We start from the raw sequence: 24,549 nt of genomic DNA on the forward strand, positions 1-24,549 counted from the left end.
AGCCTCGCTCGATCGGGCAAAATCAGCCGATCGAGCGAGCAAGAAAATCAAGCTCTCGGGTCTGTACACATTTTGGCCTCGCTCGATCGGGGAAAAGCAGCCGATCGAGCGAGCAAGAAATTTCACATTTTCTGCCCAAGAAAACAGGCCTCGCTCGATCGGTAACTTTCACCCGATCGAGCGAGCCAATTTTTGCTCGAATTCTGCTGCTGATCTTTTGCTGTCAAAACTTGGAACCATAGCATGATTCTTCAATCAAATTCAAGTCTAAACATATTATAAATTCTGAGAACATGCATACATTCATATACCAAGTTTCTATCATCAAATCATGCATGTATTACATCAAATGAATAGCTTAAAAGATATAAAACTACAAGCTATTCAACATAGCATAAACAACTTTAAGTCTTAAGTTCTTGCTATGTCTGATGCTATCACTATACCATGCTTTAACTTATAAACCCGAGTTCACACTTGCTACATCTCTCTCCCGAGCTATCAATGTCGTCTCAACCAAGCTCCTGCCCCTCCTGTTGCAATGCACACATACAAAACAAAGAAACAGCCGGATAAACTCCGGTGAGAACTCATTCTCAGTATAATCGACATATAAATGCGTTAAATAAATTCATATCAACTCTAAACATGTCAACTCAAGAATAGAGTAAAATAACGCATATATCGACTCAAACTTAAAATCAAGACTTCAATTTATATAGCGCGCTTATCTCAATAATTGATTCTTATCACTTCATTGCCATCAAGATTCGTAAACGATCTTGACATGGATATCCATCTAACGAGTTCGTAAACGACTCGCAAATAAGGTTAACCGCAACCTTGGCATAGAATCAACTCAATATACAATCATATCAAAAGCAATAAAGATCCACTACTTGTGATGGATCGACAATAACATAAGTTCTACCTCAAGAACAAGTACTTAAACAAGTATGTGATTTATTCGGGATAACTCAAGAATAGTCGTTCTTGAGTTTCACAGTCCCTGGCTCGCGATGTCGTCATTATACCTTTCATTCTCGAGTTGACGATGTTCCAAATCTGAATAGAAAGTACAACAACAACGCCTACAAGAATCTGATCATTCAAACATCAATCATCTTCACTCACATTCGCTTCCATCTTGATCACTTCTTCTTCGGTTTCAAGTTGAGGTTCTTGAGTCAATAGTCTCCTATTAAACTCTGAAACATATCATCAAAACATGCATATCAAACTTCATTCTATTCAATCATTTCAGAATTGAATCAAAATCATCAATATAGATTCAATCAACATCATTTCAAACTTCAACTTCTTCTTATTCGGTACAACTCGGAGTCGTGAATCGTTAGCCTTCGAAACTCAACTGAAATCGAGGAATAAAAATGCCATAACATTCATAACATCTAAACAACTATCTCAACTCAGTTATAGGCTATCAAAACGATGTCAAAACATCAACCGACGGCATAGAGATTGAGAATCGGGAACCGACTCGGTATCGAATTCATTATTAACTTCTTATCAACTTCTAATCAATTCATATCATTCATAATCCTCATATCAGCAGCTATAATCGTATGCTAACAATACAAATACATGCTGAAATACTCAGAAATTCATATAACAATAAATCATTGTTCCGGTCTCGACAACGAAACACATATAAGATCAAGAACATGAAACTATATCAAAGTATTGATCTCTGCCAAATTTCGTTCTTCAACACATGCCGAGATGATTAAATACCTACATCAAATCGAAGGCATCGTCGCAAGGATTCCAGAACATCTTTCGGAATCAAAATCGGACAAGCGGAACAAAAGTTACGACGATTTGAAGAAATCGAATTCAAAGGAAAAGAAAGAGCTCTCGGCTCTCTGTTCAGAAATCTTCAATTTTGCTGAAGGAAATCTGATTTCTCCACGTGCACATGCTGATAATCTTAATCTAAATTGGATATGTATTGCATAAATTGCAATTTAGTCCCTCAAGTCTTCAGTAATTGCAATTCAATCCTCGGCCTTCTTTTTAATTCAATTTCAATCCAAAATAATTTAAGAATATTAGAATTAAAATCGAAACTCTAAATATTCCCAAATTAAATATACTCGAATTAAAATTAAATAAATTCGTATTAATTAAATAATCCTGGCCGTTTGCACTTTAGCCCTTCAAACTTCGATATTTGCAAATCAGTCTCTGATCGGGTTTCATCTCCAAAATTCATCTTCTTTAATTCCCGAAACATGGAATTTAATCTTAAATCCCATAAATATTCAAATCGAATATTTATTCTTTTAATTTAATAATTCTCGGAATTTACTTCTCAAAATCCGTAAATTCTCAAATTAAATATTTTTGGCTCGGAAATTAAATCTATCATTTCCATAACTTCTTAAATCAATATTAGCCCATAATATGAAATTTAATTCTCAAATCCCATAATTAATAATTTAATATTTTCGGGCCTTACAATTCCTCCCTTCTAAGAAATGATTTCGTCCTCGAAATCGTATTCATCCAAAATATCAAATCTAATAGACTGAATGATTATCTGAAGTGATTCTCACTTCAATCATCCACTCTGCATTTCGTATCTCACTTCATCTTTCAATCTCTTGTCAGATTATTACTTCGAATCTGCTTCTATTCTCTTGTAATCAGTATCTATTCAGTTGTACTTTAAGTCATTGAAACGACTTTGTTCTGAGCTGTCTCTTTATTCAATCAAGGATTTGTCGAATAATCGACTTAACTCAGAATCTCATCAATATCTATCTCATCTGAATAAAGTACATACGAAGAATCTACTGATACTTCTTTCACTTAGATACTGAACTTATCCAGCTGAAAAGAATACATTCGTTCAATGAAATCATCAATTCTGTCTGACATTTCATTCAGTGAAATTCATCCTTTGGAACGACTTGATTCTTTCTCTATATCATTCTATAAAGAGTATAGAAATAAATCAAGTCTACACTGTTATTCAGTTCATCGCTTCAAGATTAGTATTCAAATTCATATTCTGAATCTGTAAATTAAACTCTGCCCTTTCTTTATTCTGAATTGAATGATGTTTCAAGAATAACTTTTCCACTTAACTAATCAATTTCAGCTTCAAAAGTTATATCTATCATTCAATTACTAATTCTGGTTCATCTTCTCTGCTTTCATTCCATACAGATTCATATTCATCATCCTTGTGTTCCTCAAATCACATCTGATCTGCTGACAACAAATCATGTCTGATCTGATATCATATACTTCAGTAGTATCATTCCAATACAAAGAAATCTGATTTATTTTCATCATATCATTATCTCAAAATCGATTCATTAGCTTTTACAGGAATTATAATCATCCAGTGGCAACACATCAAGACAAGTAATACCGAATCAGGTATCAAAGTTCTGAGAATATTCTCAATATCCGGAAAATCAACTCAGATAATCCATCAATCGACAAATGGTATAATGCAATCACATATAACCAACTCTCAGAACATCAATCAATCAATTGATGCCACATCTGTTGAATAATTCTAAAGTCTTAATCCTGACAATAGATTGTAATCATTCCTATAATTCATCATATCTCTATCTTCTTCATAGATCTGAATCGATAGCTGTTATTCACATCTCATACAGTGTATTCCACAAATATGATTAGTCTATTCGGATTATTTCGTAATCAGAGTTTATGTTGTATTCACAAATTTCAACGTATTCAGATATGTTGATAATCGGTATCACGACAGATAAAGTTCATTCTCGCACTTCGATTCATCTTCTCTGACTATTCTTCCAATTCAACAATAACATATTGTACCTTTACCTCAAAAAGTACTCAAAGTCTTCGAATCATCTGTATTACAATGTAATAGTAAACCCAATGTTTCAATCTGAAACATTATTTCTTGGCTTACTGTTCGTCTTACAACGAATCTAATCACAATTCAGTGATTTGATCATACAGACAAATTATCGTATACAGTAATTTCAATCAATCTGTTCATAACTACCACCTGTTTACTTCATATAAACTGTTTCATCTTGGTAGTTTACTCTTTCAAATCATGATCTCATACCAATTCTGGAATTTCTAAACTATCACTGAACTCATCTGGTCAACGATTTTCAACTTAATCAGAAACTCTCTGTACGTTTAACTTCGAAAACGTACTAATTCGGTTACTTCTATTTGCTTTATCTTCTGATAAAACAATTATTTGATGAATCTTAAATTCATTGTCGTGCATTTTCTTCAAACTCTGATATTTATTTTCAGAAATATCAATCACAATCAGATAATCAATCATAATAGAATTCATTCATTCTGATCTGAGGCTTCAATTCATATCTCTATATGGCATTCTGTACTGAATTCTCATCGCTTCAGTTTACTTTCTGTGTTTCTTTCATCTTCTAAACAGTTCTGGATTGCTTTCAATCAAAAATCATTCTAATTGGTCATATATTCATCTGAATATTCAAACCAAAATACACAAAATCTGAAATCAATTGATCGAATGCCTGTTTTGTTCTTCATTTCTATTTCTCAATTGAATTCTAATAACTTGATCTCATCTCAATGTGCTTTAATCCTTCAAAATCAATTCTCACTTAATTTGGATTATAGCAATTCGGACTGTTTTAGTATCTATCTCGATACTCAAGCACATAAATTCAAAAGATCAATCAATCACGCATTCATCTCTTCTCTTCGTTCTATTTCCCAAATCTCAATTGGAAATTCTATCAGTTACGAGTCATAAATATTATAATATACTGAATGTATACATCAACCAATCAGTAACTCTTGAAATTCATAATCAGGAAAACTCACTTAAGTCAAGGTCATCCACAGAACAATAATATGAATGACAATATGCTAAGTGAAAACAACTCACTAGCATCTCAACTCAAGACGAGTAGATCAAATCAGACTCTATAAAAAAATAAGAGTCAATCAAAATCGATTGAGGTCGGTACCAAAACCTCAAAATCAATATCAAGAATTTCAAAAATCATGATTTTATGATGTAATAACTTCAGTAAAATCAAATAAAGACTCATCTGTAACTGATTTTCATATCATCATCTATTTTGTAAACCTCAAAAGCAGTATTCAATTCATAAACTCATCAATTCTCTGATAAATTCCAGTTCACAACTTAAACTAAAGTCAAGAATCTTACTGAAATATATCTGCCATCTCTACTCATCGGCATATCTTTCAATTCTAGTTTAGATCATGAACATATCTAGTGCATTGAATATACTGATTTCGGAATATTTCTGTAATCAAACATCATATATCGAACCGAAATCACAAAATCTTAATTCGAGATTCTATATCATCATATTCAATTACACATTATGTTCTTACTGATCTAATTTAATCGCTTCTTATCATCAATTCTTCTACTCATCTGTATTCGATTATTGCATCATCATCTATCATGCAACATAAACAGATATTTCAATACGAACAAAATCATCTTCAGTTTCAGTTCATCAAAGCAATAGTTTCATTCTTCAGTTCAATTCACACAGTCTCTTTTCTGATACAGAGGTGATCATATAATAAGCTTTCAGCTATCATGAATCTATTGCACCAATAATAAACAGGTCAAAACAAAATAATTCTGTTACCTGAAATTTCATTCTCAGGTGCAATTTCATTATGATCCTCTGTATTCTTCTGGAACTGTTTTTCATTTGAATCCTCTTAGAATCTGTTTTACTTCAAACATATTCTATCATATCTGTTTGAGGTGTCTTTATACTGATTGTTAGGATATGTACCCTCAAAATGAATGCAATAATCGCTAACATACTTTGCATTCAGAACCACACTAATCTGTTTCGGTTTGCTAGAGCAAGATAACTACTTTCAGATCGTTCACTTCATATCTATCTTGGAATAGAAATCGTAGCCAATTGTGATTATCTCTTACACTATGGCATATTTACAATTTCATTCCTTCTACTTCATCATTCAGCTTCAATTCTCTTCGCTCAGTTTATGTCTTTCATAAAATGTTTTAGTCGTCAACATTTATTCAGACATATTCTTCGAATTCAAGCCATTAAATAAACAACTCAGTCTTGAGCTTTTTCATCATCTCCAATTCAAATAATTATAATAGGCTTGAAAATCTAATAAGACATTCTACAATACTCAAAATATTCAGCTTCTAAAAGGTATATTTTTCCTTCTCATCATTTCTATCTGTTGTGGCAAAGAAACATTAATAAAACTCTGTTCTAAGCACTTACCAACAAATAAATATACCTTTTTTTTGTCAGAATTTCTTCGTCAAAATCTATCAGCTGGTTGCTAGGTCTTGAAGTTGATAGACAGTCAATCTGATACATCATTCATCGGTATCTTCCAGATATCTGAACATCAGTTCTTCAAAACAACTTCTACCTGCAATACATCTATTCATTCGCTGATATTCTGTTCTGTTCAATAAGAGATATTTCATTCAGCTGAGCAATAATACAGTTCTGTTCAATCTGACCATACCATTTTGTTCAGTCTGGCCATACAACTCTGTCAGTCTGGGGTGCTTACATCACCCAAAGAACAATATTCTCTTTGATTCTGGGTGCTTACATCACCCGGGGAAATTCTTATCATAACATCAATAAGAATTCGAAAATTTACAAATCAGTAAATTAATCAATTTAATTTCAAAGGTAGATCAAGAGCACATGCAATTAGTAAATCATCGAATCAAATACTGCATAATCATGCAATACTATAAATGCATATGACTTACTCTACCCCGCTCAGCTTCTATCTCAGTCCAGAACCTACTCTCTGATACCACCTGTTGTGGGGACCTCGGGTTTCTAATCTCGTCTTAGGGCAACTAATGATTAATTAAACAATTAATCAAACAATTAAAGAATAATAAATCAAGAGCAAAAAAATTTTTTTTTTTTTAAAATCCGGAGCCTCGCTCGATCGGGCAAAATCAGCCGATCGAGCGAGCAAGAAAATCAAGCTCTCGGGTCTGTACACATTTTGGCCTCGCTCGATCGGGAAAAAGCAGCCGATCGAGCGAGCAAGAAATTTCACATTTTCTGCCCAAGAAAACAGGCCTCGCTCGATCGGTAACTTTCACCCGATCGAGCGAGCCAATTTTTGCTCGAATTCTGCTGCTGATCTTTTGCTATCAAAACATGGAACCATAGCATGATTCTTCAATCAAATTCAAGTCTAAACATATTATAAATTCTGAGAACATGCATACATTCATATACCAAGTTCCTATCATCAAATCATGCATGTATTACATCAAATGAATAGCTTAAAAGCTATAAAACTACAAGCTATTCAACATAGCATAAACAACTTTAAGTCTTAAGTTCTTGCTATGTTTGATGCTATCACTATACCATGCTTTAACTTATAAACCCGAGTCCACACTTGCTACATCTCTCTCCCGAGCTATCAATGTCGTCTCAACCAAGATCCTGCCCCTCCTGTTGCAATGCACACATACAAAACAAAGCAACAGCCGGATAAACTTTGGTGAGAAATCATTCTCAGTATAATCGACATATAAATGCGTTAAATAAATTCATATCAACTCTAAACATGTCAACTCAAGAATAGAGTAAAATAACGCATATATCGACTCAAACTTCAAATCAAGACTTCAATTTATATAGCGCGCTTATCTCAAAAATTGATTCTTATCACTTCATTGCCATCAAGATTCGTAAACAATCTTGGCATGGATATCCATCTAACGAGTTCGTAAAAGACTCGCAAATAAGGTTAACCGCAACCTTGGCATAAAATCAACTCAATATACAATCATATCAAAAGCAATAAAGATCCACTACCTGTGATGGATCGACAATAACATAAGTTCTACCTCAAGAACAAGTGCTTAAACAAGTATGTGATTTGTTCGGGATAACTCAAGAATAGTCGTTCTTGAGTTTCACAGTCCCTGACTCGCGATGTCGTCATTATACCTTTCATTCTCGAGTTGACGATGTTCCACATCTGAATAGGAAGTACAACAACAATGCCTACAAGAATCTGATTATTCAAACATCAATCATCTTCACTCACATTCGCTTCCATCTTGATCACTTCTTCTTCGGTTTCAAGTTGAGTATCTTGAGTCAATAGCCTCCTATTAAACTCTGAAACATATCATCAAAACATGCATATCAAACTTCATTCTATTCAATCATTTCAGAATTGAATCAAAATCATCAATATAGATTCAATCAACATCATTTCAAACTTCAACTTCTTCTTATTCGGTACAACTCGGAGTCGTGAATCGTTAGCCTTCGAAACTCAACTGAAATCGAGGAATAAAAATGCCATAACATTCATAACATCTAAACAACTATCTCAACTTAGTTATAGGCTATCAAAACGATGTCAAAAAATCAACCGGCGGCATAGCGATTGAAAATCGGGAACCGACTCGGTATCGAATTCATTATTAACTTCTTGTCAACTTCTAATCAATTCATATCATTCATACTCCTCATATCAGCAGCTATAATCGTATGCTAAAAATACAAATGCATGCTGAAATACTCAGAAGTTCATATAACAATAAATCATCGTTCCGGTCTCGACAACGAAACACATATAAGATCAAGAACATGAAACTATATCAAAGTACTGATCTCTGCCAAATTTCGTTCTTCAACACATGCCGAGATGATTAAATACTTACATCAAATCAAAGGCCTCGTCGCAAGGATTCCAGAACATCTTTTGGAATCGAAATCGGACGAGCGGAACAAAAGTTACGGCGATTTGAACAAATCGAATTCAAAGGAAAAGAAAGAGCTCTCGGCTCTCTGTTCAGAAATCTTCAATTTTGCTGAAGGAAATCTGATTTCTCCACGTGCACATTCTGATAATCTTAATCTAAATCGGATATGTATTGCATAAATTGCAATTTAGTCCCTCAAGTCTTCAGTAATTGCAATTCAATCCTCGGCCTTCTTTTTAATTCAATTTCAATCCAAAATAATTTAAGAATATTAGAATTAAAATCAAAACTCTAAATATTCCCAAATTAAATAGACTTGAATTAAAATTAAATAAATTCGGATTAATTAAATAATCCTGGCCGTTTGCACTTTAGCCCTTCAAACTTATATTTGCAAATCAGTCTCTGATCGGGTTTCATCTCCAAAATTCATCTTATTTAATTCCCGAAACATGGAATTTAATCTTAAATCCCATAAATATTCAAATCGAATATTTATTCTTTTAATTTAAGAATTCTCAGAATTTACTTCTCAAAATCCGTAAATTCTCAAATTAAATATTTTTGGCTCGGAAATTAAATCTATCATTTGCATAACTTCTTAAATCAATATTAGCCCATAATATGGAATTTAATTCTCAAATCCCATAATTAATAATTTAATATTTTCGGGCCTTACAAGTGTTGTGTGATGTCGTTCCTTGAAAGCTTGTCATATCTTGTTGGGTAGGCCGTGGCAATTTGATAGGAAGGTGATACATGACGGTTTTAAAAATCGTTATTTTTTTACTATGAAAAAAGAGTCTGTTGTATTATTGCCTATGACTCCAAAAAAAATGTTGGAGGATCATTTGAAAAAAGAAAAAGAAAGAAGAGGCCGAAAAAAAGAGTGAACAAAAAAGTGAGATGGCCTTAGAAAAAAAGATTGAGAGAAAAAAAAAATGAAAAAAAATTGAGAGAAAAGAGGCCGATAAAAAATATATATATAGCCCAAAAGATTGAGTTGCGAGAGATTTTACATGTTCATACTCCCCTTGTGTTGATTTTCTATAAGGAGGTTCTCCTTAACACAAGTGATATAGCCGGAAATCTTTCGAGAAATGTTGTTTCTCTCTTGCAGGAATTTGAAAAATTATTTCCGGAGGATCTACCTCAAGGATTACCACCTTTGAGGGGAATTGAGCATCAAATTGATCTTGTGCCCGGAAGTGCATTGCCGAATCGTCCAGCTTATAGGAGTAACCCGGAGGAAACAAAAGAGCTACAAAGGCAGGTAAGTGAACTTCTTGATAAGGGATTTGTGCTTGAGTCTATGTCTCCTTGTGTTGTACCTGTTTTGTTGGTTCTTAAGAAAAATGGTTCAGGGAGAATGTGTGTGGATTGTAGAGCCATTAATAACATTACCATCAAGTATAGGCATCCTATTCCTAGATTAGATGATATGTTGGATGAATTGCATGGTTCTAGTATTTTTAGTAAAATTGATCTTAAAAGTGGTTATCATCAAATTAGAATGAGAGAGGGTGATGAATGGAAAACTTCTTTCAAAACTAAGTATGGGTTGTATGAGTGGTTGGTTATGCAATTTGGGTTAACTAATGCACCTAGTACTTTTATGAGGTTGATGAATCATGTTTTGCGTGCTTATATTGGAAAATTTGTTGTGGTATATTTTGATGATATCTTGGTATATAGCAAAAATTTGAATGAGCATGTTGAACACTTGAGAATTGTGCTAATCACACTAAAAGCTGAACATTTGTATGCTAACTTGAAAAAGTATGTGTTTTGTACAAAAGATCTTGTGTTTCTTGGTTTTGTTGTGAGTGCTCAAGGTGTCAAAGTTGATGAGGACAAGGTAAGTGAAATTCGAGATTGGCGAACGCCTACTTTTATTGGTCAAGTTCGAAGTTTTCATGGTCTTGCAAGTTTCTATAGGAGATTTGTGAAGGATTTCAGCACTTTAGTGGCTCCTATGATGGCGGTGATTAAGAAGAACGTTCCATTCCATTGGGGCGAGGAGCAAGAGAAGTCTTTTGATATTATTAAGCAAAAATTAATTAATGCACCTTTACTTGTATTTCCTGATTTTTTTAACAGTTTTGAAATTGAATGTGATGCGACAGGTGTAGGAATTGGCGGAGTTTTGATGCAAGGTGGACGGCCAATTGCATACTTCAGTGAGAAGCTAAGTGGAGCAGCGTTGAATTATCCTACTTACGACAAGGAATTCTATGCCTTGGTTTGTGTGCTTAAAACGTGGCAGCATTATTTGAGGCCAAAATAATTTGTGATTCATACGGATCATGAGTCTTTGAAGCATCTCAAAGGACAACAAAAGCTGAACAAGAGACATGCCAAGTGGGTGGCGTTTGTAGATACTTTTCCTTATGTTATCAAATACAAGCAAGGGAAGGAAAAAGTGGTAGCAGATGCTCTATCATGGAGGTATGTGCTTTTATCTACACTAGATTCTACGTTCTTAGGATTTGAGTATATGAAAGATTTATATGCTAGTGATCTTGATTTTGGTGAGATTTATGTGTCATGTTTACATGGTCCAAAGGATAAATTTTTCATGCATGATGGATATTTGTTCAAGGAAGATAAGTTGTGTGTGTACCTAAATCGTCCATTCGTGAGTTACTTGTTAGGGAATCACATGGGGGTGGTTTAATGGGACATTTTGGTGTGGCTAAAACTTATGAAACTTTGCATGAACATTTTTATTGGTCACATATGAAGCATGATGTTGAGAATATTTGTGAGAGGTGTGTGACTTGTAGAAAAGCTAAGTCTCGGACACAACCACATGGATTGTATACTCCACTTCCTGTTCCTAGTGAACCGTGGGTAGATATTTCTATGGCTTTTGTTTTAGGATTACCAAGGTCTAAGAAGGGGAGGGATTCTGTGTTTGTGGTGGTTGATCGATTTTCTAAGATGACTCATTTTATTGCTTGTCATAAATCTGATGATGCTTCTCATGTTGCAGATTTATTCTTTAATGAGATTGTAAGATTGCATGGAATGCATAGGAGTATTGTGTCTGATAGAGATACTCGTTTTTTGAGCTATTTTTGAAAAACATTATGGTGCAAACTTGGTACTAAACTACTGTTTTCGACTACATGTCATCCTCAAACGGATGGTCAAACTGAGGTTGTTAATAGGACGTTAGGAACTTTATTGCATACTATAATTAAAAAGAATTTGAAGAGTTGGGAGGAATGTTTGACATTTGTTGAGTTTGCATATAATCGTAGTGTGCATTCTACTACAAATTTTTCACCTTTTGAAATTGTGTATGGTTTTAATCCTTTAACCCCGTTGGATTTGATGTCTTTGCCTATGAGTGAAAGGGTTAACATGGATGGAAAAAAAAAGGCTGAGTTTGTGAGAAATTTTCATGAGAAGGTGAAAGCGAACATTGAGAAAAAGAACTTGCAATACACAAAGCAAGCAAACAAAGGGAAAAAGAAGGTCGTGTTTGAACCCGGTGATTGGGTTTGGTTGCACTTGAGAAAGGAGCGTTTTCCGGAGAAGCGGCGTTCTAAGTTGTTACCAAGAGGCGATGGACCTTTTCAAGTCTTGGAGAGGATCAATGACAATGCTTATAAATTGGATTTGCCAGGTGAGTATAATGTCAGTGCTACTTTTAATGTTTCTGATTTATCTCCATTTGATGTAGGTGATGATCAAGATTTGAGGACAAATCATTTTCAAGAAGGGCAAGATGATGCAATCATGGATGGCTCACATGTTGATCAAGTGGCCAAGGATCCGTTGGAGTTGCCAGGAGAACCGGTTACGAGAGGCCGAACTCAGAAATTCAAGGAAGCACTTCAATCCTTGATGTTGAAGTCACAAGAGGGCGTTGGATTTCCTGATATTCAGTTTGGAGGATGTTATAATCTTATTGAGGTCAAAGGAATTCAAGAAAGTGAAGAAATTGAAGCCCAAGGTCGAAGCTATAGCGCGCCCGCGTCTGGAGATCGCGCACCCGCGCCTGTTATTTGTGAACCAACGGCGCGCCCGTGCCTTGTCCTGTGATTTTTGTGAACTCTCGGCGTGCCCGCGCCACACCCTAGCGCGCCCGCCCCGACGTATTTTATACACACCAAAGGTGTTTGTGTGTGTGTGAGATATTATGCTTATTTTGATATTTTATGCTATTTTTAAGTCTTTTATTCCTACTAGAAAACTTTTAGGAGATATTATTATATCTTTAGATATATTTTGCGATATCTTTCATTATTTTTGTAGTTGTATTATAAATACAACAAACATTGATTATTAAATAACAATTAAGATTTCAGATTTTATACATAAAATTCTCTCTAAAATTTTCTTTGAAGCTTTGTGCTTTGTTCAAAAATCAAACTTATCAAAGTTCATACTTTGTGGCGTTTGTCGATTGATTATCCTCGTGAGTTGTCAGAAACAGGTTTTCTGAAGGTCCCGTTGTGATTAATTGTTTTCTTCGTGATTGTTTGTTGCTAGTTTCAAGTAAACTAGAGGTGAATAATCCAAAACTTTTAATTGTTTTCAAGATTGGGCAAATTTCTTGATTTTTTTTGCTATTGGATTGAGGGTACGATTTTAATATAGTCGTGTTTGTATTCCATACATTAAGAATTCATATCATGCCTCCCACTCAGCGCTAAGTTTATAGTCTACAGTCCGACTATGCAGAAGCAACCATCAAAGAGAGGCTGCCACCCATAGTAAGAATCATACGACTTTACGTATGGGTTTTGATTTCCTTCGCCCTCAAGCTTGGCGTGATATTGACACGGTAAACTCTTTGGTCCAGCAATACTCGACATGAACTGATTAGTATGGAAGGAGACTCCGAATCTAGGCTGAAGCTCATAGATGATGGAATACTGTGGAGTAGGCGTCAATGGCAAGAAACGATCTTCAATTGGTGTACATGTAAAGTCCATTGACGAGGTCAAATCTTTCACCTTGAATATTTCCTCCTCCTCCACTGTCACTTCTGGATCATCCTCACAAGAAGATTCCTCAGAAATTATTTTCTCATGATCTGGCTCAATTCCTGCTGCAGGATCACATGTGTAATGAACTGGGCTGGCCCAGTTCATTCTTGCTTTCATGATCTTCTCCCCCCTGGTGAGGAGTTTTTGCCCTCCCCAGGATTCGAACCTTGCACTCCAGGTCATAAATGTAGTGTTCCCTTAATCCTGGTACCATTGAGCTAGCTAGCCCATACATATATGTATAAACATTATATGCGGAAATTTTTTTTTTTAAATAACTAAGAATAATACTATACATATATGCCCATACATATATGTATAAACATTAAAAATACTGCTAATAAATAAAATTCTTTAAAATAAAAACTTAAATAAATAATAATATTAAACCACTGAAAATCTCTCGTCGTGCTAAATAAAAATAATAAAATTAATTCGTTCAACCACTGAAAACTGAAAATACGAAACATGTTTTATAAAATCTCAAAGGTACTCAAACATGCAAGACTCAATGCGACAGTCACGGGGCCACTGCCATGCTTGCTCATACATTCTCGCCACCGGTAGGAGCTACAAACGAATCATCACACTCACCTGCACCATATAAGCGTAGTGAGCCTAGGGGCTCAACATGTCTAATCCTTTATAACAAGGGTTAAAAATAATGCATCACATAATCATACTAATACATATAATATCATGAGTATGCATGCATGCTCTTAAAAATGTGCACTGTAAACTTTTGCATACCATATCTTATAACGTAACATCCATCATACTAATCATATAATCCATACGTAAATAGAGCATGACTTAATCATAAGTAACTGTGAAGGTTATATCCGTATATGTGGCTCGTAAACATGAGCGACTGATCAGTCTGAGAACCATCGTATATGGCGGTGGATAAATCCACCTCTATGCTGGTAGTAAACTACCTCTGTGTCAGTGGTAAAACCACTTCTATGCCGGTAGTAGAACTACCTCTGTGCTGGTGGTAAACCACCTCTGTGCCGCCACATAACTTCAATTTCCATAAAAATATTTTTCATGCTCGATTCATAGACTTAAACACATCATAAAAAAAATTTCATATATGCAGCACTTAAAATATGTTCGTAATATATATTTAATTAATTTTCATAATAAATATACTTATACTTAAAATATAAACTGCATGCATAAAATAATTAAATATATATTCCGGACTTAGTTATTTTTTTCATGGGTTGGTCCAGACTGCTGGTCACTCACTCTAAGCCCATTAAACTTAAATAAAAGCCCAATAATCATATCTTAGCCCAAATAACTTGATTAACTTAACTGGGACTAAATAAAAATATTTAAGCACATTAACTTAATTAAACCCAATAAAATTCTAGACCAGCCCAAAAATCCACTGACTGGCCCAAAAATATTCAAAGGCTCCCAAGCCCATAAAAATCATTGGGCTAACTTAAATAAATTATTTAAGGCCCAAATAAAATTATTTGGAGGCCCAAATAATTTTCTAACTAATTTTAAAGCCCAAAAATCAATTAAAACATTAATTACTTAAAAATTAAAATACCCGAGCCCGGCCCACCTAACCCGGACCCGGACCCAACTGACCCGACCCACTACACTACTGACCCGACTCGGAAAACAACCAAAACCCATAACCCGATTCCCCCTTTCTTTCCCTCGGCTCGACCATGAGCAGCAGGCTTTACAGCCTGTTTCCGGACATCTCCGGCCACCCAATGGCCGGCGATCCACCATCACTGGCTAGCACACTTCGAGACCTTTCCAAAAAGCTAAGAACCAACCCAAACCATGCATCGTAGGTGGAGAACGAACCCAAACACCAAGCATCATCTGTACTCGCACGCGCAGGTGAGCGACTCGGCCAAAACCAATCGTTCTCCCTACTCCGACCATATTTGTCCCTCAAACCACTTCTCACTTATAGCCAACATCTATAGGTTTCTATCAAGACAAAATTCAGCCCAAACTGTGGCCTGAGTAGTCCAAACGAAGCCTCGCATTAAGGCTGATCCCAGCTTGCGCTCAGACAGGAGCAGCGACTGTATTTTTTATCGTGCCGCTTGCTCCGACCACCAATGACCGTGAGAAAAATTTCAAAAACTTAGCCAACATCTAAGGGTTCCAATGAAACCGATCTTACATCAAACCATAGCCTAAGGAAGGAGAACGAGCCTCTCTTCCACAGAACCCTTGAACTGCGTGATCTGATGCAATATAAAGTAAAACTCACATTTCAAGCTTGTTCCACCTTAAAATTCTAACCCAGATCGATCCTAAGGACACTAATACACGTCTATAATCATCCGTGAGCAGCCGGATCCATTCCCTTTCATAAAAACGTGGCCATGCATATGAAAATCAAGCAAACAAGATAGTTATACGGGTTCTAGCCATATATCTTCATGAACAAAAAAAAACAGAAACACAACCATGTGATCGGACATAAACAGGTTATATAGCTTATATGGTGTTAAAGGAAGGAATTAAACATGCCTTTGATTTAAATCGAAGCTTCCACGTGTACGGCTCCGGGACGATGAATCTACGAAAAACTCTAAATTTTCTTGAAGAAATCGGCTATGGAGGTTGTTTGCTTCTGTTGAAATGTGAGGAAGGAGGTGGAGGAAAGGGGTTGTCGGCTGAGTGGGGTTAGGGTAGGGTAGGATAGGTTTAGTTTTAAAATTTTATAAATAGGATTAAATTAGGATAAAAACTAATTTGAGATAATATCATACCTAAATAAATATTTAAAAACTCAATAATAACTTATTAATCTGATAATAAACCAAAAATTCCGAAATAATAATTTAGAGGATTTTTAAAATTTAATAAAAGTCATTAAAATGGCTTATTTTGGCTAAAAATCAACCCTTAAATAAATATATAAATAAACACAAAAATTTTCTTGACAAAATACTTTAAAATATTATTTTAAGGCTCATAAGACTCATAAAATATTTTTGGCTAAAAAGATTGATATCTCATCCGTCCACGGTCCCGTCTACGCGCTCAAAATAATAAATTCCTTAAAAGTCTAAAATTTCCATAATTATGGGTTAAATACTAAAATAATTTAAAACATGCACATAATACACATAATAACACATAAGTAATATTTAACTTATATTTCTAAAAATTTAAATAATTAATTTCCCTAATTATGCATGCGAATTTACGTATAAAAATTTTCGGGTGTTACAACATGCCCATGATAACTGATCAGCATAAATTGCTGCAGTCTCTTGGAGAATCTCAGAAGATGGTTCTATAAAGAGCGCAAGTTGTTCATCCAGATGACTCAAAAAGTTGATACGGCTTTCTAAGAATTTATTTGTCTCTGCCTGCTGTCGCACAATGTTCTCCAACTGAGCCACATAATCTTCAGAAGGTTGGTTCACAAAATTTGTGGAGTTGAATTTGGAGGATATTGGTGACTTCAACCCTGCAGTGAAGGATCACAATGTCAATGGTAGTCGAAATCTGTCATATCATTTAACAAGTGCATCGCACTGTCGTAATCTCTGTTGAACAAGTGACTGCCAGTGGCCAAAGCTCCATAATCTACCCAACATCTTGTTGGCTCATCCAAACCACCATAAAAAATTTGAACTAGAGTGTAGTTCGAAAAATCATGACATCGAAACCTGTTAGCCAAATAATTGAATCTTCCCCAAGCAGCATAGAAAGGCTCCAAGTATTGTTGGCCAAACCTTGTGAACACCTGTCGATGATCCATCTCCAAGTAACTCACAAGAAAGAAACAATAAAATTAAAAATAAATAATAAATAAATAACAATAATAAAATATCTAGTCTCAAGCAAATAATCTATCCTAATATTAACTAAACAGTCCCCGGCAACGGCGCCAAAAACTTGACCGGCTAAATCGGTGTGATATAAATCTACTAGCAAGCGCACCAGGTCAAGCAATAGTAAAGTGGACTGAGAGTCCAAGTATCGATCTTATAGGGACTGCAGTCAATTCTCAAAAATTAATTATTTAGCTTAATCTAGACAAAATCATAAAAAGTAATTTGATTTAAATAAAATAAGAATTTAAAATAAAAACTGGTTAAGAAATAATAAAATATCTGAAGATAAAATTAATTAAAACGAGACAACAAAGACGCACGTAGGTACCGAACAAATCATGTAACAAGTAGTCGATTCAGGACTCAGATTTAATCTTAAATTACGGGAATTCTCCTAACTTGTTCAAAGGACTATTTCTAAAACAATCAAACCTATTCAAATATTGACGAACTAATCTTTCGTAATTCTAATCAAATTTGAATGCATTAAATATTTGTGAAAATTCACTTTACACATAAACCGCACACTGAAACCGAATTCTATTTCTAGTCGGTTTTACAATATAATGATTATCAAAGTGATCGAAATCAATACCTCCTCTGTCGACTTGGAATCGATTAACATGCAAGCAAACGGTTGATCAGACTATTCACAAGACAAATATAAATCTGACAATCAATAAAATAAAATCAACTCTGAAAAATCCCGAACAAACATCCAAGTTTTCTACATAAATTTGTTCGACCCAATCACGCCGTCTTGGTTGAATAAAAACTACTCAATAATTGAAAACAATAATTAAAAATAAAAATAAGAAGAAGAAAAGAAAAGAGAAATCTTCTCTCCCAAGCCTGTAGCCGCCTCCCTCTGTGTTGTCTGCGTTCTGGAACTTCGGAACCCTAAAAAATATGATATATCTTTTATTTATATGGTTCGAAACTCATACCAATTAATTTCCTTCCAATACAAGGACTTTTCGGAAAAGATTGACGCCAGAACTCGCTCGCGCGCGCGGAGAACAAAAAAACAGACTTCTGGAACTCTGACTCGTGTGCAAGCGACGATTTTGAAAAATTCATATCTCAGGTTTTAGCCGTCGGATCGAGCTGAAATTTTGACAGCCGCTTCAAAACATCTTGAACTTCATTCTGAACGGTGAAGCTTAGATTTAGATTCTTCTAAAATTAAACTTGAATTTTTGAACAAAGCTGCTCCGTAATTCACTTTTCAAATTTTCATTTTCCTACAAAATCAACCGGGAGAGTGAAATACACACACATGCACTAAAACACATAAAAATACATAAAAATAATATGAATGCACATAAAATAGACATAAACCTATCACAAACTAATGCATACAAAATGCGCTCATCACTGGGCTCATTATCCATTGCCTCGTTCATTCAAAAAGAACGCCACGGCTAATCAAGTCCAAAATTATACCTAAAGAATCCCAAATATTCCCAAAATCTCCGGACATGCTTCTGATTATATCCCTCGCTAAGATTGTGCAATAATTCAAGACTGGGGCAGCTTACCACGATAACCCACTTGGACAACCATCAAGGCTTTGCGGTATAGGCCACGCTTCCCTTATGCCTCAAATAGTCCGGTACAATCCTTAGCATCTGATATAATCCAACACTGAGGAAAAATCTCATCGCTGGAAAATACTCTCCTCCAATTCAATGTCCCAAACAATCTACAACCTCATCTCCTTGATAGTCCTATCACAAGAGAATCCAATCACCTACTAGATCCACTAGTCTAGCAGTATCTCATAGGTCAAAACCTATCTGCTCAGAGTACCCACTTGTCAAGAAAATCCTTCCAAGACTGGTTCTCATAGCAGAACATTCAACTAATATCTCTGACAAAGATCCAGACGATATCGAATCATTGATATCTAGCCTGATACCTAATCCAAGGTCATACCTCGTCGTGACTGTTACCAAAACACTAGACTGAGTAGCCTTCCCATCGCCATCTCCTGAAGCACGAAGGTTCTCAGGTAACCTCTGAAGTACAAGGACTCCCAGACTAACACTGGCATAGGGTCGCGTCCCATCACATCTAATCATGGTCATAGTCCACAACTCTTGGCATATACTGGACCTGGAATCTTGATTGAAAACACATCATCACAAGTCTCAACCTAACGAAGGTCAGACAACCTACTGTTCTAAGGAAACAACCTAGAACAAAACCCAATGTCCTAAACCAAACAATATTCCTATGCCTCTAGATGAGTCCACTCATCGCTGGCACTATCTTAGCCCACTGACTAACTAGGTCAATCCTAGGAAAATCCTAGACTAACCACAAGTCACACAGTTACAATCGGCCCACTCAATTCCCATGAGTTACCACAATTGAACACTAATCAACTAGACCCATGCTAGCCTTAGCAGAATCATGCAATCATCCACGAATTTCTGAAATAACAATACACATATCATTTTTTCAAATTATGTACATTTCTTTATTACAATCCCAAGTAATATATACAGTATTCAAAATACAATGAAAGTGTACAACCAACTTGAAATGATACAACCAAAGTATGATGATTCATTACAACTGAAATACTGTTTAAAACTACAACAATACAGTATTTAAAATCATCGTACTAGTCTTCGTTTCTTGAGCATGAAGCTTCTCATTGACATATGCATCTATGCAAGCGTAATCCTGCCTAGTATCTCTCGGCATCTCGTACTGCCATGACTTCTGGAGAAATAACTCTAGCTCGCTAACCAGCTATGCTCTGCATCAGTGCCTGTCAGTCGACCTCTTCTGCTCACGATCTACCGTCAACATTCTTCTTGTATATATATCATGATTTTGAACATGAAGTTTTCCGTGTGCCTATTGAAAGCATCGATACAAGCATACCGGTAAAACCATGCTCTGCATGAGTTTAATGACCTTACATTCATAACCAGTCATGCCTTAATCGCTCTGGCATTCCCTGGTGAAGGTCTATATGACAATCTCTCCAACTACGACTGGAGAATCTTCAGAGTAGTGTCATCATGGTAATGACTGTACAGATGCAAACATCAAGTTAGTCCCCACCAATCGTCTGCCACTGCCTCTGGCATCCGTTACTCGATTCAAAGCTAGGATCCATATGAGTAGCAGTCTTGAAAACTCGGACACAATCCATCGCTCCTGTCCGTACTTGCTGGAATCCCATAAGCCAAATCTTTAGAAATCCTGCCGATGATGATAGTCTTTGGGCAACCTAATCGCCGCATCATCGCTTCTTACATGGTCTCATCAATCCTACAAGGATAACCCAAAAAGTCTCAATACTATTTTCCAAGTCTCTTGCATGCATGCTCCAATATCAATAAATATAGCGATCCAACCCGGATCTACTACCTAATCAAAGTTATAGCATAATTAAGCATGCATTTAAAATAAATCGTTGCGGAAGACTTAAATAAAAACTGGCCGGCAGAAATACAATAGGTAAAATAAACCAATATACAAACCAATCGAATTACAAATAATCATAAGGGTAAAGACCTACAGATAATTATGTTGTCTTCACTGGTCATTGGCTGCTCCAAGCTTCTGGTGCTCAATCCTGCACCTACGCCTGCCCCGTCGAATGGGGTGTCCAGACATACAGAAAATACTGAACGTGAGCTCTAAGCTCAATACATAAGCAATGATATATATAATATATGCAGCACATAAGTGTGTTTAAAACCAGGGTAAAATAGTATACTCAGGGGCGCCAGGAATATACAGGGCTGTGCCGGATAGCTAGTCTGCGGTGCCGCTCTTATATTCCCCTATCAACTATAGCGTCTACTCCACCGTCGTGGTCGCTCCTAGTGATAGCAAAACCAGGGGCTGAGTCTCCCCAGACATGAATCCATAAGGAGTAACTCATCACCGATGGAAACTGTCATGACTCACATCATATGCAGTCTACCGTAAAAACATGCATGTGCTAAAATTCGTAAAACATATAAAACACGTAGCACATACTCATGCAACACATATAATATATATCATGCTGGTCATCTCAGTCAGTACTTACGTACCTTACTACAGGCAGTCCTAGTAGTCCCACTCTAGGTTCCAAGCCTATCATCAGCTCTACAGTGCAAATACCCATGCATCATTCATTAAGCTCTAAAGGCCTTAACTAAGCTATTGCGTACTCCTAAATAATTTAAGGAGACCATAGTTATACATGTGTCCGTCGTCAGCCCGCTGATGGTGACTATCCCGAAACTAGGGGCACACCCAAGCACTGCTCCGCTACTATGTTAGACACTGTCTGACTATGCTAAAATATATTCCCAACTCCAACTCTAAAATAAGAGTACCCAAAGCCCTAAAATAGAGCCACGTGGGCAAAGGAGAGGAATTCGAAATTCACACAAATGAGGAGCTCGGACCTCATATTTATAGAACATGTTCGGACCATCCGATCATGCCTTCGGAGCGTCCGATCTGCTTCGGACCATCCGATCGCCTCATCGGATCGTCCGATCTCCCCCACGCGTCAATCCAAACGCATGCAACCATGCACCTGTCCCAAACACTGTTAGGATGGTCCGACCTCGTCCTTCGGATAGTCCGAACTCAATATTACGTCATCCGTGACATCAGCCATCCGATGATATGAAGACACATGTCCCTGCTCAAGTTTGGATCGTCCGAACTTGGCTTTGGAGCGTCCGAATTGCTCGTATCCTTCGATCCTTGGCTCCGTTCACAGTTCGGATCCTCCGAACATGGTTTGGATCATCCGATCCTTCGGAACTTTTGGCATAATTCGAGTGTTCTGGATCCACTTCTGGACTCTGTTAGTTCATCAGGAATTTCTTTAATCGTGTTTTAATTAATCTAAATATTATTACACGATTAATTACTCATTAATCGTTAATTTCGGATACGGGTCACTACACTTATCGTTTGGCGCTATTGTCATATCTTTCCAGTATACATGATGGTTTTCATGTGTCGTTACATCAACAGTACATATCTGATGAATCACATATTATTCAGCCTACTGATGTACAGCTAGAGCCAGATCTGTCGTATATTGAACGACCACTCTGTATCCTTGACAGGAAAGAGAAAGTGCTTCGAAATAAGACTATACCATTTGTGATGGTACAGTGGCAGCGCAGAGACGTAGAAGAAGCAACTTGGGAAACTGAAAGCCGTATGCAAGCAGAATATCCTGAGTTGTTTGCTTTGTATTTTTGAATTACCATGTATCAGTGTAATTACAAGTTTGTTGTAATAAAACATGGTTTTCTGTTTCATGTTGTTATCTTAATTTGTCTTTAGATTTTATTGCGCGGACGAAATATCTAAAGGTGGGAAGAATGTAGTAACTCATATTCTATTTTAAGATAATAATATGTTAAACATAATTAAGGGTTAGGAATTAACCAATTCAAGGACTTAATTGGACTTCAAAGACAAGAATTTGACTTCCAAAGTTTTGGCAGGATCGGACGGTCCGAATCCAGTTCGAACGATCCGAACTATGCAAATCAAGAGCTCCGAACATGAGCCTATTGACTTTGGAGTTAAGACAAGATCGGACGATCCGAACTCTTGTTCGTATGGTCCGAACTCCTTCAGCCAACAATTCACGATGACTAAGCCTTGAGTTTTGACAAGCGTCGGACATAGAGCAGTTTCGACGGTTCGAACTGACTTCGGACGCTCCAAACTTGGCGTGTCACACATGCAAGCATGGAGCTGGATTGGACGCTCCGAATCCGATTTCGGAGGCTCCGAATGTGGCCGAGTTTGGGGGCTATAAATAGGGCTCATTTGTATTCATTTTGAATTACAAATTCCCGAGTTTTTTTCTTCAGTTATATAGTGTGAGTTATACACTTGAGGGCCCTATCGGTTTATAAAAAGGTTTTGGAATAACAAGGCGTTGTTATAGTCATCCAGGACAAGCGACTCCAAAGGGCTGACTACGGACGAAGGTATGGTCCAAAAATCTTATTAATTTTTGGGAGTATTTATTAGCTTAGTTAAGGCTTATAAAATACGGTGAACTTTTGAATATAGTCTTGAAACCTAGGTCCTACTAAGACTTGAACTAGCCTAGAGGTACGTACACATTGACTGAGATTGTCAGCAAGTATACATGTTTATGTGTTGCATTTACTTGGCATTATTATGTGGCATGATGTATGTTTTACAGTTTTCCATATTCATATGTCATGTGCACATAGACGTTGAGTCTGTACCTTGTTATACCTTGACTATAGAGCCGCTCAGCTCTATACTTGTATATAGTCTATCCCAGTCTATCACTGGGAGTACCGCGACGGCGGGGAACATATATGTCTGATTACTCCCGTGTACTAGACGAGTGTGGTTTTATCTAGAGATTGATCCGCGAGGTTGCAGCACTCATGTGGCGCCTGTACTGAGTATGACTTGATAGATGACCAGTTGCCAGTCATCACGATTGCATGCATCATATACATATTTTTACTCATGTTTATGTACTGGGCGTTAGTCGTTCACGTCCTAGTTGTTATCTTGGACACCCCATTCCACGAGGCAGATCACAGGATGGAGGGGGCAGGGAGTTCGAGGCAGGACTAGGGAGCAGGAGTCTTGAAGGGATATTTTATACAGAAGGATTCGATATAGCTGTATAATGTTTCAGATAGTTTTATTTTAAGTCTTTTTCGATTTGGTTGTATCACTATTACATTTAAGCTTAGAACTACTGTATTAAGCTTTGATATGTAAATTATGGGTTATGTTTCCACACGTTTTACTTTGTTCAATAATTATGCTTTATTTAAATTTAATGCATGCCAGAGTTTTCAGTTAGTAGGCGATTCAATACAGGGTCACTACAGAATATGTGAGCAGATTACATATAGTCAGTTTAACTACTTCCAAGATTTAG

General features: G+C 36.3%; 1 pseudogene; it reads left to right on the forward strand.

Moving 5' to 3' along the window:
* LOC140862110 (uncharacterized) overlaps window positions 1-24,549 on the forward strand; it is a 28,240-nt pseudogene that overhangs the window by 1,046 nt on the left and 2,645 nt on the right.

This window comes from Henckelia pumila, chromosome 4, assembly GCF_033568475.1.
Source record: "Henckelia pumila isolate YLH828 chromosome 4, ASM3356847v2, whole genome shotgun sequence".
NCBI classification, from domain to species: Eukaryota; Viridiplantae; Streptophyta; class Magnoliopsida; order Lamiales; family Gesneriaceae; genus Henckelia; species Henckelia pumila.